The sequence below is a fragment of the Tasmannia lanceolata genome, unplaced genomic scaffold (assembly GCF_043159265.1).
Source record: "Tasmannia lanceolata isolate RefF3 unplaced genomic scaffold, GAP_Taslan_0.1 ptg000037l, whole genome shotgun sequence".
Lineage (NCBI taxonomy): Eukaryota > Viridiplantae > Streptophyta > Magnoliopsida > Canellales > Winteraceae > Tasmannia > Tasmannia lanceolata.
The window spans coordinates 51,232,085-51,249,383 of NW_027518714.1; positions in this window are offsets into that span (position 1 = coordinate 51,232,085).

Below are 17,299 nucleotides of genomic sequence, written 5' to 3' on the forward strand. Positions count from 1 at the left end.
AGGCTCACGACATAAAAGAAACAGTACAATAACCATAAAATTTTCAATGATCAACATTAGAATCCATTTTAAACTATACAGTTTTTCTCAAATAAATCAAATTTGGAAATAAATCAACTTTAGAAATAAATCAAGTAATATGAACTCTCATCCTTACTGTGATTCCCAATATGTTCTCTCCCCCAATAGTCATACGGTCATTATGGCCATTATGGCAATTCCCCAATTACCCTGACTCTGGCCGGCAACTATTGACCATCAAGGAAGCTCCGCCCCCTAATGAGACGTGCTCCTTTCTAGGATTTCCTTTGGGTCACCTTCCACCCGAGGATTTTGGGTCACCTTCCACCCGAAAATCTCTCCAATAGTCATACGGTCATTATGGCCATTATGGCAATTCTCAATTACCCTGACTCTGGCCGTCAACTATTGACCATCAAGGAACCTCCGCCCCCTAATGAGACGTGCTCCTTTCTAGGATTTCCTTCGGGTCACCTTCCACCCGAAAATGCATTGTCAGCCAGGTGTCGTACGCTCACAGCCTGGGTAACTTTTGGCTTGACCAAGGACGGATCGTAAGGGTCTGCCTTAGTCCTTTCTGGGATCTTAAGGGTCTGCCTTAGTCCTCCCTCCCTTTATTTCAATTTAGAATGGCATGCAGAATTTATGCAATGTTGCTTTCTGAAATGAAATACTAAAGAAATATGGTATTGAAGATGCTTTTTCCTTTGAAGATACTTTTACCTTCTAATACAGTCACATATCAAATAATCATAGGAATTACACTGAATTACCGTTATGAAGCGAGTCCATATTCACTTGCCTGAATGTACGTGGAAAGGAGTGGGATAGTGTAGCTGAGAAGTACCCTTTTCAAATTCTGATGTTCCCTGTGTTTAGTGTTCTTTCTATCAGATTCCTTTCTGTCTATAATATTCCCTGTGTCCTTTCTATCAAATTTAAGATTATGGGGCCAGTATGCACTATTCATGTGGACCCCGCATATTACTATTCATGTGGGCCCCGCATGTTACTATTCATGTGGGCCCCGCATGTTACTCATTCATGTGGGCCCCGCATGTCACTATTCATGTGGGCCCCGCATGTCACTATGCATGTGGGCCCCGCATGTCACTATTCATTTCACCATAAGTTGATAAAGTTTACTTTACGGTTACTATGCTAGCATTTCACCGTTAAGTATATAGGTGGTAGAACCAACCATTACTTTATCCATATAGGTGGTAAAACCAACCATTACTTCAAATAAAATATAGGTAGGTGGTAGAACCAACCATGAAAGAGATCATTAAATAATCTAGGTGGTAGAACCAACCATTGAAAGAGATCATTGCTTTCAAATAATTTTAGGTGGTAGAACCAACCATGAAAGAGAGACTATTATAAAAGACTTACTTGGTAGTGGATTTCCCTTTTCCTTCTTTTCTCTCTCTCTTCCCTCTCTTTCTCTTCCTCTTCCTCTCTCTCTCTCTCTTTTCCTCTTCCTCTCTCTCTCTCTCTTTCCTTTTCTTCTTATTTTCTTCTTCTTCTTCTTCTCTTCCTCTATTTATAGACATTTTTTTGCATAGTACTTTTGCATAGTACTTTTGCATAGTAAAGACTATTTATTATTTTAATATTATTTCTGTCGGTCAATAGTATTTTTGCATAGTACTTTTGCATAGTAAAGACTATTTACTATTTTAAATTATTATTTTCGTCGGTTAACAGTACTTGCATAGTAAATAATATATTTTTTTATTATTAATTTCGTCGGTCAATAGTATTTTTGCTACTATTTACGATTTGTTTATTATTATTTTCGTCGGTGCGATGATATTTCCGTTTTCCACTAGATGTGGGACCCGTTGATGTGGGACCTACTTGTGTGGGACCCGCTTGTGTGAGGCCCGCTGATGTGGGACCCGCTGGCGTTGGATCCGCTGATGTGGGACCCGCTTGTGTGGGACCCGCTGTATGGGGCCCGCTGATGTGGGTCCCACTTGTAAATAGTACTCGGTGGGTCCTACTGTGAATAGTAGTTTTGAATAGTATTTTAAATAGTAATTCTGCATAATAATCTTGCATAGTATTTTAAATAGTAATTATGAACAGTATTTTAAATAGTAATTCTAAATAGTAATCTTGCATAGTGACTATTTTTAATATATATTTTTAATATATATTTTTACCGGTTATTACATTCTACCCCCCTTAATGAAAATTTCGTCCTCGAAATTGGACATACCTTATATATATATATATATATATATATATATATATATATATATATTTTACCGGTTATTACATTCTACCCTCCTTAATGAAAATTTCGTTTCTCGAAATTGGACATACCGTTAGATGATGATACTTTTGTTTCATCTCCTCCCCTGGTTCCTCTTCTTGTGGCTTTCTCGCTTCAAGTTCTTGTTCTTCAGGTTCTTCCTCGGAGTCAGAGGAAATTTCAATCATTTGCTGCAATCCTTTCTCTTCTTGAAATTTCTTCTAGCTCACGACAAGGTTGTCAGAGGTTGTAACATACTATATAAAATATCACCTTTCTTAAGGAAAATCTTCATAATTCAAAATATCTTTGTTGATAAAATCTCAATGTATTATGTCATCATCATCTTCAATTTTCAGACATCTTCAAATTTCACAACATACTCATAAATCATCATCCCAAAATTCAAAATATCTTTGTTAATTATTATCCCAACGCATGACAGATTCATGATCATCTATTTTTTTATGATTAAAATCGATTCCTCGTGAAATCCATCTAACGATCATTTTTCCCAAAATCCAGGCTTTTAATGAAATTTCCAACTAAATATAGTTGTAAATTGTAACAGGGTAATAATTTTATAATATAAATTTCTGACCTTCAGTCGCTCCATCCTGTACCTCAGTGTCGGACGATTCTGAATATAAGTTGCTGCCTTAGGGCAGTCCCTCTTCCTGTGATTAGGGTCTCCGCAGTTAAAACAAACTGCCATGGTTAGAAGGAAATCTTTTTATTTTTCAACTAAAATCTTGAGGTACCATGAAGTCTCTAAGCAATTGTTTACTTACTAAAGTTTTTAGGATAGTTCTCCTATCTCGTTCGAATTTTTCGGTTGACCCATGAAATGTGACACATCATATGTCACCTATCTAACCCAAATTAACGACTCAACCCTCAAGCACCAGATTTTCCGTAAACCCGGGAATGGGGTCTACAACATATAATCCAGGAACTTTCTCTCTCCGCTTCCGATGTGGGACTATTACAATCCACCCCCCTTAAAGGGCCCAACGTCCTTGTTGGCAGATCGTACTAGAGGAGGTACGGCTCTGATACCACAACTGTAACGACCCGATTTCCAGACCCAAGCCGTTACACCTATTTGACACATTCACCTGATTTTTCTTTATGAGCAGCGGAAGCATTTTTAATAATGAAACCCATTTCAAATTAAAACTCACTCTGTTCCAAATAAAATTCAGTACAGCCCGAAATTACATTCTTAAACTGAGTTTGACAGATGAGCCATCTGTCACCCCACTCTCTCTATTTATTTCCCATTCCCGCTTTATTTATATGTCTTCGTTTGCGAAGGCTCCCTTTTCCACTAATCCTGTGGAGGAAATGTAGCAACGTAAGAGCAAGGAAAAAGGCTCACGACATAAAAGAAACAGTACAATAACCATAAAATTTTCAATGATCAACATTAGAATCCATTTTAAACTATACAGTTTTTCTCAAATAAATCAAATTTGGAAATAAATCAACTTTAGAAATAAATCAAGTAATATGAACTCTCATCCTTACTGTGATTCCCAATATGTTCTCTCCCCCAATAGTCATACGGTCATTATGGCCATTATGGCAATTCCCCAATTACCCTGACTCTGGCCGGCAACTATTGACCATCAAGGAAGCTCCGCCCCCTAATGAGACGTGCTCCTTTCTAGGATTTCCTTTGGGTCACCTTCCACCCGAGGATTTTGGGTCACCTTCCACCCGAAAATCTCTCCAATAGTCATACGGTCATTATGGCCATTATGGCAATTCTCAATTACCCTGACTCTGGCCGTCAACTATTGACCATCAAGGAACCTCCGCCCCCTAATGAGACGTGCTCCTTTCTAGGATTTCCTTCGGGTCACCTTCCACCCGAAAATGCATTGTCAGCCAGGTGTCGTACGCTCACAGCCTGGGTAACTTTTGGCTTGACCAAGGACGGATCGTAAGGGTCTGCCTTAGTCCTTTCTGGGATCTTAAGGGTCTGCCTTAGTCCTCCCTCCCTTTATTTCAATTTAGAATGGCATGCAGAATTTATGCAATGTTGCTTTCTGAAATGAAATACTAAAGAAATATGGTATTGAAGATGCTTTTTCCTTTGAAGATACTTTTACCTTCTAATACAGTCACATATCAAATAATCATAGGAATTACACTGAATTACCGTTATGAAGCGAGTCCATATTCACTTGCCTGAATGTACGTGGAAAGGAGTGGGATAGTGTAGCTGAGAAGTACCCTTTTCAAATTCTGATGTTCCCTGTGTTTAGTGTTCTTTCTATCAGATTCCTTTCTGTCTATAATATTCCCTGTGTCCTTTCTATCAAATTTAAGATTATGGGGCCAGTATGCACTATTCATGTGGACCCCGCATATTACTATTCATGTGGGCCCCGCATGTTACTATTCATGTGGGCCCCGCATGTTACTCATTCATGTGGGCCCCGCATGTCACTATTCATGTGGGCCCCGCATGTCACTATGCATGTGGGCCCCGCATGTCACTATTCATTTCACCATAAGTTGATAAAGTTTACTTTACGGTTACTATGCTAGCATTTCACCGTTAAGTATATAGGTGGTAGAACCAACCATTACTTTATCCATATAGGTGGTAAAACCAACCATTACTTCAAATAAAATATAGGTAGGTGGTAGAACCAACCATGAAAGAGATCATTAAATAATCTAGGTGGTAGAACCAACCATTGAAAGAGATCATTGCTTTCAAATAATTTTAGGTGGTAGAACCAACCATGAAAGAGAGACTATTATAAAAGACTTACTTGGTAGTGGATTTCCCTTTTCCTTCTTTTCTCTCTCTCTTCCCTCTCTTTCTCTTCCTCTTCCTCTCTCTCTCTCTCTTTTCCTCTTCCTCTCTCTCTCTCTCTTTCCTTTTCTTCTTATTTTCTTCTTCTTCTTCTTCTCTTCCTCTATTTATAGACATTTTTTTGCATAGTACTTTTGCATAGTACTTTTGCATAGTAAAGACTATTTATTATTTTAATATTATTTCTGTCGGTCAATAGTATTTTTGCATAGTACTTTTGCATAGTAAAGACTATTTACTATTTTAAATTATTATTTTCGTCGGTTAACAGTACTTGCATAGTAAATAATATATTTTTTTATTATTAATTTCGTCGGTCAATAGTATTTTTGCTACTATTTACGATTTGTTTATTATTATTTTCGTCGGTGCGATGATATTTCCGTTTTCCACTAGATGTGGGACCCGTTGATGTGGGACCTACTTGTGTGGGACCCGCTTGTGTGAGGCCCGCTGATGTGGGACCCGCTGGCGTTGGATCCGCTGATGTGGGACCCGCTTGTGTGGGACCCGCTGTATGGGGCCCGCTGATGTGGGTCCCACTTGTAAATAGTACTCGGTGGGTCCTACTGTGAATAGTAGTTTTGAATAGTATTTTAAATAGTAATTCTGCATAATAATCTTGCATAGTATTTTAAATAGTAATTATGAACAGTATTTTAAATAGTAATTCTAAATAGTAATCTTGCATAGTGACTATTTTTAATATATATTTTTAATATATATTTTTACCGGTTATTACATTCTACCCCCCTTAATGAAAATTTCGTCCTCGAAATTGGACATACCTTATATATATATATATATATATATATATATATATATATATATATATATTTTACCGGTTATTACAACATCATACATCTATGATGTCTCATTTCCTTGGAATCCGTACAAATACGGTATTTCATTCTCTTCGAGTCCATACAACTATGGTCTCTTATCCCCTTTGAACATCATACAACTATGATGTCTCATTTCCTTGGAATCCTTACAAATACGGTATTTCATTCTCTTCGAGTCCATACAACTATGGTCTCTTATACCCTTTGAACATCATACAACTATGATGTCTCATTTCCTTGGAATCCGTACAAATACGGTATTTCATTCTCTTCGAGTCCATACAACTATGGTCTCTTATCCCCTTTGAACATCATACAACTATGATGTCTCATTTCCTTGGAATCCGTACAAATACGGTATTTCATTCTCTTCAAGTCCATACAACTATGGTCTCTTATCCTCTTTGAACATCATACAACTATGATGTCTCATTTCCTTGGAATCCGTACAAATACGGTATTTCATTCTCTTCGAGTCCATACAACTTTGATCTCTTATCCCCTTTGAACATCATACAACTATGATGTCTCATTTCCTTGGAATCCTTACAAATACGGTATTTCATTCTCTTCGAGTCCATACAACTATGGTCTCTTATACCCTTTGAACATCATACAACTATGATGTCTCATTTCCTTGGAATCCGTACAAATACGGTATTTCATTCTCTTCGAGTCCATACAACTATGGTCTCTTATACCCTTTGAACATCATACAACTATGATGTCTCATTTCCTTGGAATCCGTACAAATACGGTATTTCATTCTCTTCGAGTCCATACAACTATGGTCTCTTATCCCCTTTGAACATCATACAACTATGATGTCTCATTTCCTTGGAATCCGTACAAATACGGTATTTCATTCTCTTCAAGTCCATACAACAATGATCTCTTATACCCTTTGAACATCATACAACTATGATGTCTCATTTCCTTGGAATCCGTATAAATACGGTATTTTATCTTGCCCAAGCCCATTCAAAAATGATGCTGCATTTTCATTAAGAATCTTTCAAAAGTCATCCATTATTCTCTCTGAGACCATTTGAAAATGACGTCTCATTTCCTCTGAAGCTGTTCAAAAGCGATATTCCTTTCCCTCCGAAAATCCATTTGAAAATGGTATCCCATTTCTCTCGTTGCCAGCGGCACCGCAGCGGGTTTGTTTTATTGCATTCCAATTCTAGGATTTCATCTAAGGTCTTGCATTATATTAGGTTGCATTGTGTTTAGGGGGTTCCTTTGTCGATTAAAGTTACGCAAAATGGTTCTGTCATTTTAACTTTGGTATTCGATGACTACGTCGTCTCTACCAAAGAGGGGCATCTGTAGACACCCACATTTTGCTTTACTTTAACCAACAATAACCTAATATATGTTTTAGGTCATTAATATCTTGATCTGACTTTACGGATCATCAATCGGGACAAAATAAGATAGGGTCACTTCATAGCCCGAACCCTGATTCCATTCCGAGACCCGATTTCCGTAAATCGTTAGATCAATGGCAGATCTTGACCTGGGTCTAACCATCCAAAACCACCTAACCTCTCCTCTCATCCTAACCATCCAAACCTCACCTAACCTCACCTAACCTCTCCTCTCATCCTAACCATCCAAACCTCACCTAACCTCACCTAACCTCACCTAACCACCTAACCTCACCTAACCTTACCTAACCTCACCTAACCTCACCTAACCTCCTATCCCATTCTCCTATAAATACCCTCTCATCCCACCATCCAACAAGAAGAAGAAAAAGAACCCCTCTCTTAGAAAATTCATCCCTCTCCCTCATCTCTTCAAGGGTTCGGCCATCCTTGCCGGATCGGGTGATTTTATACGTTGGGTGATATATATCAAAAGCAGTCATTATCAAGCAAGGAATCATCTTCAAGGAATTACCATCAAAGAAAAATCAAACACAAAGTGGGTTTCCAAAGAGGTAGGCATTTATTTCAATTCTATGTAGGGTCTGTTTTCATGCATATCTTTTACTTTAAAAGAAAAACCATGTTAGGAAGCATGTAGGGTCTGTTTTCCCCCTGGTTAGCCTCTGGTTAGACCCTGGTTGCACCCAGGTTCGCTGCTGGTTGCACCCAGGTTCGATGCTGGTTGCACCCTGGTTCCCTACTGATTCGCACCCTGGTTCCCTGCTGGTTGCACCCTGGTTCCCTACTGGTTCGCACCCTGGTTCCCTACTGGTTCGCACCCTGCTTCCCTGCTGGTTGCACCCTGGTTCCCTACTGGTTCGCACCCTGGTTCGATATTGGTTCGCACCCTGGTTCCCTGCTGGTTCGCACTCTGGTTAGACCCTGGTTGCACCCAGGTTCGCTGCTGGTTGCACCCAGGTTCCCTGCTGGTTGCACCCTGGTTCCCCTGCTGGTTCGCACCCTGGTTCCCTGCTGGTTCGCACCCTGGTTCCCTGCTGGTTCGCACCCTGGTGCACCCTGGTCCGCACCCTGGTTTGTACCCTGCTTCCTCCTAGTTAGACCATGGCTAGTCTCGGGTTTGCTCCTAACTTAGACCCGACTCACTTGACCCTAACCATTAACCCAATCCAACCAAGTCATATCCCAACACAATCCGAGTCGCATGTCTGAATCCATTTGGCCGAATCTCATAAGCCCGCCCACTTTGAATTCCGAAAATTCAAACCCTTGATGATTCCAATATGCTCAATTCTTTGATGCAAATTCCCAATTCCAAAATCCCATTGCTATATCAATGTTTTTGAATCTCAAGTCCAATGCTCAAATACAAACCCGATTCCTGATCCAAATACCAAACCTGTTTTCCAAAATCCAAGCAACCTCCCCAGTGGAACTACGTGTGACTTGATCCCCATCACGGGGTACGTAGGCAATTTGGCACTCCCAAGTTCAGTCGCACCTTTCTCTATCTTTCCCATTCCCTCACACTATTCATCATCTCGATTCATCTCGTGTCTCTCGGAACCATTGGATTATGGTTTCCGTCGTAAGGACCCTTAGAGCCCAATTTAGGAACACCGGTGTCGTGTCGTGTCCTAAGTTTTAGGGAGTCTTAGGTTTTAGGGAGTCCTAGAGTTAGGAGTCCAGCCTCATCACGGACGTTTGCTATGTATAGCAACCGTGCCATAGGTCTAGTTACACTAGTTACCCAATCTTTCCCTAGGACAAGCCTAGTAAACTAGGATGTAGGCAAACCTGCATTAGTCTAAGGGACCATTTGCATTTAGATGAGAATCATATAGCATCTTAGATGAAATCCTAAGATAATAAAATCCTCAACTTGAATTAAATAACTTCTCCTAAAACTGTTGAAACAGTCAATCCCGTCTAGGTCGGTGTCCTAGTTGAGTTAGGCTTAAGTAGCTTAGCTTAGGTGCACCGAACTACGTCGACTCTGATCCCAGTAAGGCTTGGGTACGTAGGCAGCTTGGATGTCTGATGGCATACCACCCGCGAGTCGGTACCACAAACAAATTGTGGTGTTTTGTATATTAATTTTCTTGTAAATGCTTAATCAAATCACTTAGGATTTTCCATGAAATTAGAATTCTAGGAGAACTTTCACTTAGAATGAATCCAGACAAATTAATAAATCAAGATACACATCTAGGATTCACATTAAAATTAGATCATAGGATGCATGTCACTTAGTTCGCACATTAACATAGAGTTGAATGAGCCATTTAAAATAAATTTAAAAGAATTAGCTTTTGGAATCGAAGACCGATTATCGGGCAGGAATGGTGCATGTGGCGGATAACTCCCCATACCTTCCATTCTCGTAACCAGGTAGCGAGTCTAGATTTCTGGTTAATTTCGGGTCCTAGATCCCACATCTAGGTGGCGACTCTGTCAGTCTCTTTCGTGTGGAATTCGGATTGCCTTAGTGATCCCAAGTTCACATGAAAGACGAATTCAAATCAATAATTAAATGCACACGCCAATCGCGTGGATACGAGAGACCAAGAGAGAGAGAGCGGCGGCTCGCGCCCCCACCCCTCTCGCGGGATCAGGTACCACAATATTGAATCGTAGTCCGAATTAAGAAAGGAATCGAACTTCTTTGAAGTACGTAATAAAATACTACTTTGGGTATTATAAACCCTTCTCATTTGAATCAGTATTGACTTTGGAAACCTATATTGATACTTTGAACTTCTGAAGCTTTGAGTCCATCATGCTATTTTGTTTCACCTACTGTTACTCTTCTGAACCTTTGAAATAACTGTTCTGAAATACTGTTATGAACATCTGTTCTGAACTCTGAACCTGTGAACTATTAGTTTGAACTTCGAATATTCTGAACCATTTGAATATGAACCTTGAACATTTTGAACACTTCTATGGAGGCTTGGATAATTTCTGGACCCTGCCATATGGGGGTAAAACATTTGGCAACTCTGGACCCACTGTGGGGGTAGTACACTGGAACTTCTGGCCCGTCAGTGGGATAAAACGCTGGCCCTGTTGACTTGTATCTGAACTTCAGGAACTGATTCCAAACATCGTGAACTGTCGGTGTATAAGCAATAACATGTCTTCTGAACCATGCCAATGACTCTGAAGTGTATTTGAACTATGAACCTTCTGTACATGAACTCTGAAATCTCCGACTTTGATCCGAACTAAGATTTGGAATTTAGAACCATATTTGACATGCACTTATAACTGTTTATGCTGAATGAATCAGTTAAGACCTTTGAACTCAGTTTTGACTTTGACTATCTGACCTTATTGAATCCTGATATGTTAGACTGTGCTTAGAGTAGTGCTTTATTATGTACTAAGCTTATCAGCTGACTGTGGTTATTTAATATTTTTCAGGTCTTGGCCCTTGTGAAGATAACGAGGAACAAGACGCTTAGCTTTGGATTTGGACTCAGAGATTTAGTTTAGTTATTTCAGTTTATTAGAAAGTGAGTACTTGAATAGTATGTAAAGACTTTATTAATTCATTTTTGCTTTGACTCAGGGGAGAGCTGAGATTGATCTGACTGTAATGGGTCCGCAGTTGTTAAGATCTTGATATTTTAGTTATGAATGCCAGTCTTATTTCTGTTATTGCTTTGTAGCCTTGTACATTTGTGGGATTCGTCTTGCAGGTGTACGGCGCTATAATGTCCTACGCCCAGGGTGGGGTTTGGGGCGTGACAGATTGTATATTCTTTTATGCTCTTTCCTACTTTGGAATCCTTTGTAATTCTATAAATGTACATACAAGCTATCAATGAAATGTACTGAAGGAACATTAATTCCTTTTTGTCATGGTATCAGAGCCACAAAGCTCTTGACGTTTTCCTCTCCCTTCTTGGGTGTCAGGGTTATACTCGATTCTGAGCAGCCACTCCTTTATGCATTTCCTGGTATTACAAAATCCAAAACTCCTTTCACCTTGAATAGAGTTAGTGGTAGTTGTGTTATTATGCCTACATTAAGCATGCCCAATCATGTCATGCCAAGAATAATTCTCTCATTTTCCAATCTTCCAATGTGAAATCTTCTTCCTGAAATATCCAAGTAGGGAAATTTCTTCTCAGGAATAAAGCTAGGTGTTTGCAAAAGTGGGCTCATCTCACCGAAGGAATTGTATCAAGAGAGGGCCTTTCTTGTCAATTCTACAGACCCTTTTCTTGTCCCTGTAGAATCTGCCCCACCTTGCACAGTACTTGAAACCCCATCAAATAACCCTCAAAGCTACCATTCTTCCTTTAATCTCAAGAACCTCTCAAACCCTTGTTGTTGCAACCTTGCTAGGTGCAGCCCATCTCCTTTTTTTCCTTTGGCCACACATTGCCAATCCGCCGCTGCCCATCCAAGAATTAGTGAAATCTCCAAAATATCTCATTACAATTTGTTGATCGCTTTATCATCATTGACGGTCATTCCATCGTCTCCTTCAGCGATCGGTTCATCATCCAGTTTCGACGGTCATTCCATCGCCAACCAATGCCCAACCAATGCCTAACCAAGAAGGTACTTCACAACCAGAGACAACTCTCTCAGGTACATCTCTCAGCCTCGCCTCATTTAATAACTCGATACCATGGATACTTAATACAGGAGCCACTGACCATATGGTTAGCTCGGTTTCACTTCTCTCGTCTGTTAGCTCTATTGGAACTACCCCTGTTAAGCTTCCTAATGGCAATTTGGCTTCAGTTTCACATATTGGAACAATGCCACTATCACCATCATTGGTTTTAAAAAAATGTGTTGTGTGTCCCATCTTTTAATTTTAATCTAATTTCTGTCAGCAAGCTTACACAATATTCGAATTGCTCGATAACTTTCTTCTCTGATTCTTGTATTATCCAGGACCAGTCCTTGACGAAGATGATTGGGGAGGGTAAGGAGATGAACAGTCTTTATCATTTTTACATTCCCAAACAAATGGAGTCACATTCAGCAGCTGTTGTCTCTTCTTTTGATTTATGGCATAGGAGGATGGGGCACCTTTCAAATAATCATTTGAATTTTTTAGCTAAACATGTTTTAGATATCTCCATTTTGCATCCTACACATTGTGATGTTTGTCCACGTGCTAAACAAACTCGACTTCCTTTTCCTTTGAGTACTATCTCAACTATTGAACCTTTCCAATTGATTCACTGTGACATTTGGGGTGGCTACCAAACAGCTTCTCTTAATGGTGCACACTACTTATTGACAATAGTTAATGATTTTACTCGATGCAAGTGGGTTTTTCTAATGCGAAATAAAACTGAAACTCGCCATTTAATTCAATCCTTTTTTTCCTTGATCGAAACCCAATTTAGCTTCAAAATTAAGCAAATCAGGAGTGATAATGGGCCTGAATTTGATATGCGCTCTTTCTACCAAGATAAAGGTATCATTCATCAACGAAGTTGTGTTCCTACTCCACAACAAAACGGAGTTGTTGAACGAAAACATAGGCACCTTTTAGAAGTTGCTCGAGCCTTACGATTTCAAACCAATTTGCCACTTCGTTTTTGGGGGGAATGCATTCTTACAGCAACTTATCTCATTAACCGCACCCTACACCCATCCTATCTGGCAATACCCGGAGGTCCTCTTTAATGTTAAACCTTCATATTCCCACTTACACATTTTTGGGTGCCTTTGTTATGCGAGTACCCTTGCTTCAAATCGGTCCAAATTTGATTCACGCACACATAAATGTGTTTTCCTTGGCTATCCACATGGTCAAATGGGGTATAAAGTTTTTGATCTTGAAACTCAAACCCTCTTTATCTCCAGGGATGTTGTCTTCCATGAAGATATTTTTCCTTTTCAGTCTCAAAAGCTAGATCCTCCCTCACTTGTTTTACCTCTCCCATCACCAGACCATGTTGATCATTCTGGCCATCTTTCTCATCCACCAGGCATTTCCCGTGATCCTCATTTACCATATCCTGAACCATTAGAAACTACAACTTCTGTAACCCATAATTCTGGACGACCAATGCGGGACCAACATCGTCCACGTTACTTGCAGGATTATCACTGTGAGCTTGATGTTCATCCCTCTCCCAATCCGTCACTTCCTTCATCGACAAGACCTGTAGTAAGTACTTCTCACCCACTTTCTCATTTTCTTTCGTATGATAGACTTTCACCATCTCACCGAGCTTTCTCTGTAGCCATATCCTCCATTATAGAACCGAAAACTTTCCGGCAAGCTGTCAAAGATCCAAAATGGTGTGAGGCCATGGCTATGGAAATCAAAGCCTTGGAAGCAAACAATACTTGGTGTAGACACCCCATTTTGACCGGACCCTTTTCCTCAAATCAAATAAATTCTTGAAATCGATTGAATTCCTGAAGTCAAATAAGGTCCTAGATCCGAATTCCGGAATGTTCCGAAACCGATCCTGAATTTTTCGAAAAAACTAAGCCCAGAACGTGAAAGAACCTGAAGTACCCGAAAAATGCTCATCTGCAGATCATTTTCGAAACCTTTTGAAAGTCTGAGTGATCCCCGAACCCCATTGATATTCTCCGTTCAATTGTCTCGACCTTCTCCTTCATTTTTCTAAAAATTTGAAAAGACTAAAAATATCCCTAAGTTTTGGTATTGATACTCTATTTGATTTCCCCGAGTTCTAGTGTTTATCCGCACACCATATTTTGATACGTACACTAACTCATTTCGTCTTAGTGTTTAAGGTGTTGTTAAGAGGTTATTACATTTTCCAGGATGGTTGTGCAAAACATGGTTATGCTAACATCATTCCAAAAGAAAGGAGTGTATTTTTCCCTTCTTACCTAACCCCCCATGATATAGTAAATACACTATCAAGGGCTGTCCATGGGAGAAATGGAGGCAAAATACATCATAGAGTGGGCTGTCTAAGGAAGAAAAGGACATGCTATTTTTTTTTTTATTAATATACCCCTCTTCTTACTTAGACCCCTCCTCTATGGAAAGAAAATCAAAGCAAACATGTGTAAAGGGGTTGTCCTAGAGAAGAAAGGGGTGAGATATATCATTGCTTTTTTGTGTTGGATCTCTACTTCACCAAGACACCCCCTTTTGAGTAAAGGAGCAGTCATAAATACATAAGATGGGGGCTGCCCATGGAGCAAAAGAGGCGAAAATATCATTTTCCTTTACATGGCCATCGAATGATGACAAAAAAGGGAGGAGGCTTCATCTGCTATTGAGAAAGAAAAACCTAGAAAAGGCTAAAAGAGAGTGAGGCAAGAGGAAGAAAGGAGGCTGTAGAGAGAGAGAGAGAGAGAGAGAGAGAGAGAGAGAGAGAGAGACGACTCCGGTCATCTTCTCCGGCGGTCCCGCCGGAGATCTAACCTCCATTATTACTAGCCCAAACCCTCCTCCATTGCAACCTCCACCTCCAAGATCAAACCCATCTCTTTCCCAACTCTAACCCCATCCCACCTTCGTTTCCACCGACCACTTTTTCTTCCTTTTGCCATTGATTCCGGCAAGCACCACCGGAAACCGGCGAGCTCCATTAAATCCGGCCACCCTTTCCCTTGAAAGTCAAACCCCAGGACCTCCTTCTATCACTAGCAAACCCATTTCCATTTCCATTTGAGCTATAGCCACGATCTTTGACACCTCCATTTTTCGGCAATCCTTGCCGGAATCCGGCACCATTCTTCGGCAATTCCCAATACCGCCCAACCCATTTTCTCCCCTACAACTACACCTCCCCGCCAATACCATAGCCATCCACCACCTCCATACCACCATCACAACAGCCATTAAAACCCCCTCCATCAGCCCTTGCCTCCATCAAATCCGGCAAACCCACTATTTCCGCCGGCCACTTCGCCTTCTCCGACCATCTCCGACAGCCCCAAACCTCCATTATTACTAGCCCAAACCCTCTTCTCCATTAACACTTAGACCCCCTTTCAACACCAAGTTCTCAGATTTTCAGCCACCCATCCTCATTCCCTCTAACCTCCATCACCACCCATTCATTGCCTTCATCTAATTTCAGCAATCCATTGCATTACTTTCATTTCTTTTCACCATCTCCTCCATTCCAAAATGTGGCGGCCATTTCTATTTGGCAATGACGAAGGATTTTTGCACAAGCTCAGTTTTGCCTCCATCAATTGATCAGGTAACATTTCTCTTCATCTTTTAATCATTGTTTGGAATGCAATTCAAAATAGTCATGCAATTTGGATGTGGTAGTCTTTGATAACTTCTTTTGTTGGGTGGGTGTATCTCTTCATATGATGTTTTTTAACTCTCTGTCTGAAGAATGGAAATTTGAGGGGAGTTATACCTGGATCTAATGGAGGGATAAATTGGGTTTGGGGTGATTGCCAAGATAGGGTAGTACTTATAAAAACACCTTTGCCTGCTGATATTGGTTCTATCATGTTTTAATCATTACACCAATCTAGTTGATCCTTTTATTTCCCCTTTGTTAGATAGTAATAACTCTAAGAATTGTTGAGCTGTTTGATCCTCTTTCAAATAATAAAAGATGAGACCAGAAAGTGCAATTTACGATTTGTGTGCTTGTAGTTCTTGAAATGATTTTATGCCTCTATATTGGGACTCATGGATCTTGCATCTGTATTGTATAGGTTTCATTTAGATCATGGGTTCTTAATAATGGTAGTTGAACATGTTTTTCAAATGGAACAGACACACCATCTCATTAGATCAATGCTTGTAGTTAAAGTAATTTGGTTATAAGCTTGTTTTAGATTTGGGAATGTCAGGAGCCTATCCCATATCAGCTGTCCTTTTCCACACTGAGCTAATTCTTCAAGTTGCTTTAATGGCTCACAAGGACAGTGAAACCAATAGTATTTGTGCAAAAATGTTCAGCCATCCTCCTACTAATTCCTTATGCTGTTGACTTCGCAACTCTAATATCGGTTAAACCTCATGATTCTTGAAGTACTTGGGCAAACCATGAAAACTTGGCAATGAGCATTTGGTCTCGTTTTGAACATTTAAGTGTCGTTTATCTGAGTAGCAAAAGGCTAAGTTTCAGCCTTTGAAGGTGCTTCCACTGGGTTCTAGATGAGATAAAGAAATATTTTAGTCTTTAAAATGATTTCTCGTGGGATTCTTGGTTTTATATTCTCATCTATTGAGGTAACCAAAGTGGGTTTTGATCTCTAAACTTGATTCTAGTACGATTTGGTCTCCATTTTGAGAGCATCTGAAGGGAAGTAAAATGTCTATGATAAGGCTACTCGGAGCGTCTCTTTGTCTCTTCTTCTTTCTTTCTTCTTCAAGTTTTGTGTCGATATTCGGGTTTCGTTTCAGAGTTTTAGAGCTTCTCCTTGCTTGCGGGATCTTCATTAGCATTCGGGATCATTACCCGCGTTTGATATGTCCCTTGGTTTTGGAAACTTTCCTCTCGAGTTCAGGCGATGACGGGGTGTTTCTTGAGCCAAACCCCCTTCACCCTTCTTGTCCTCCTTGTACTAGGATTTCTCATGGGGTTTATGGATTCCTTTTTCTTTAGGACCTTCGCTTCTTACAGGGTTCAGAGTTTCTCCTTCTTCGAGTCATTCTCCTCATGTTCCTCGGGATCCTTTCCGAGTTTCAAGATTCCCTCGATCATAGGAACGCATTTCTCTCCGGTTTTAGCGATGACGGACGGCAACCTCTTGAGCCAAAACCCCCTTTCAATCAAAGGGATAAAATGCACAAAAATTAAATAACAAAAATCCAAAAATAACAAAAACATCAAAAAACTCTCAAAAGCATTTTTCGAAAAGCTGTTTCGAACTACATTGGCTTGATCCCTTTCCACGGGTACGTAGGCAGCTTGGGATTCTCGTCCCAAGTTCAGTCAAACATTTCAATAAAATCATTCAAACTTTCAAAACAAAAAATCAAAATGGGCAAGGATGG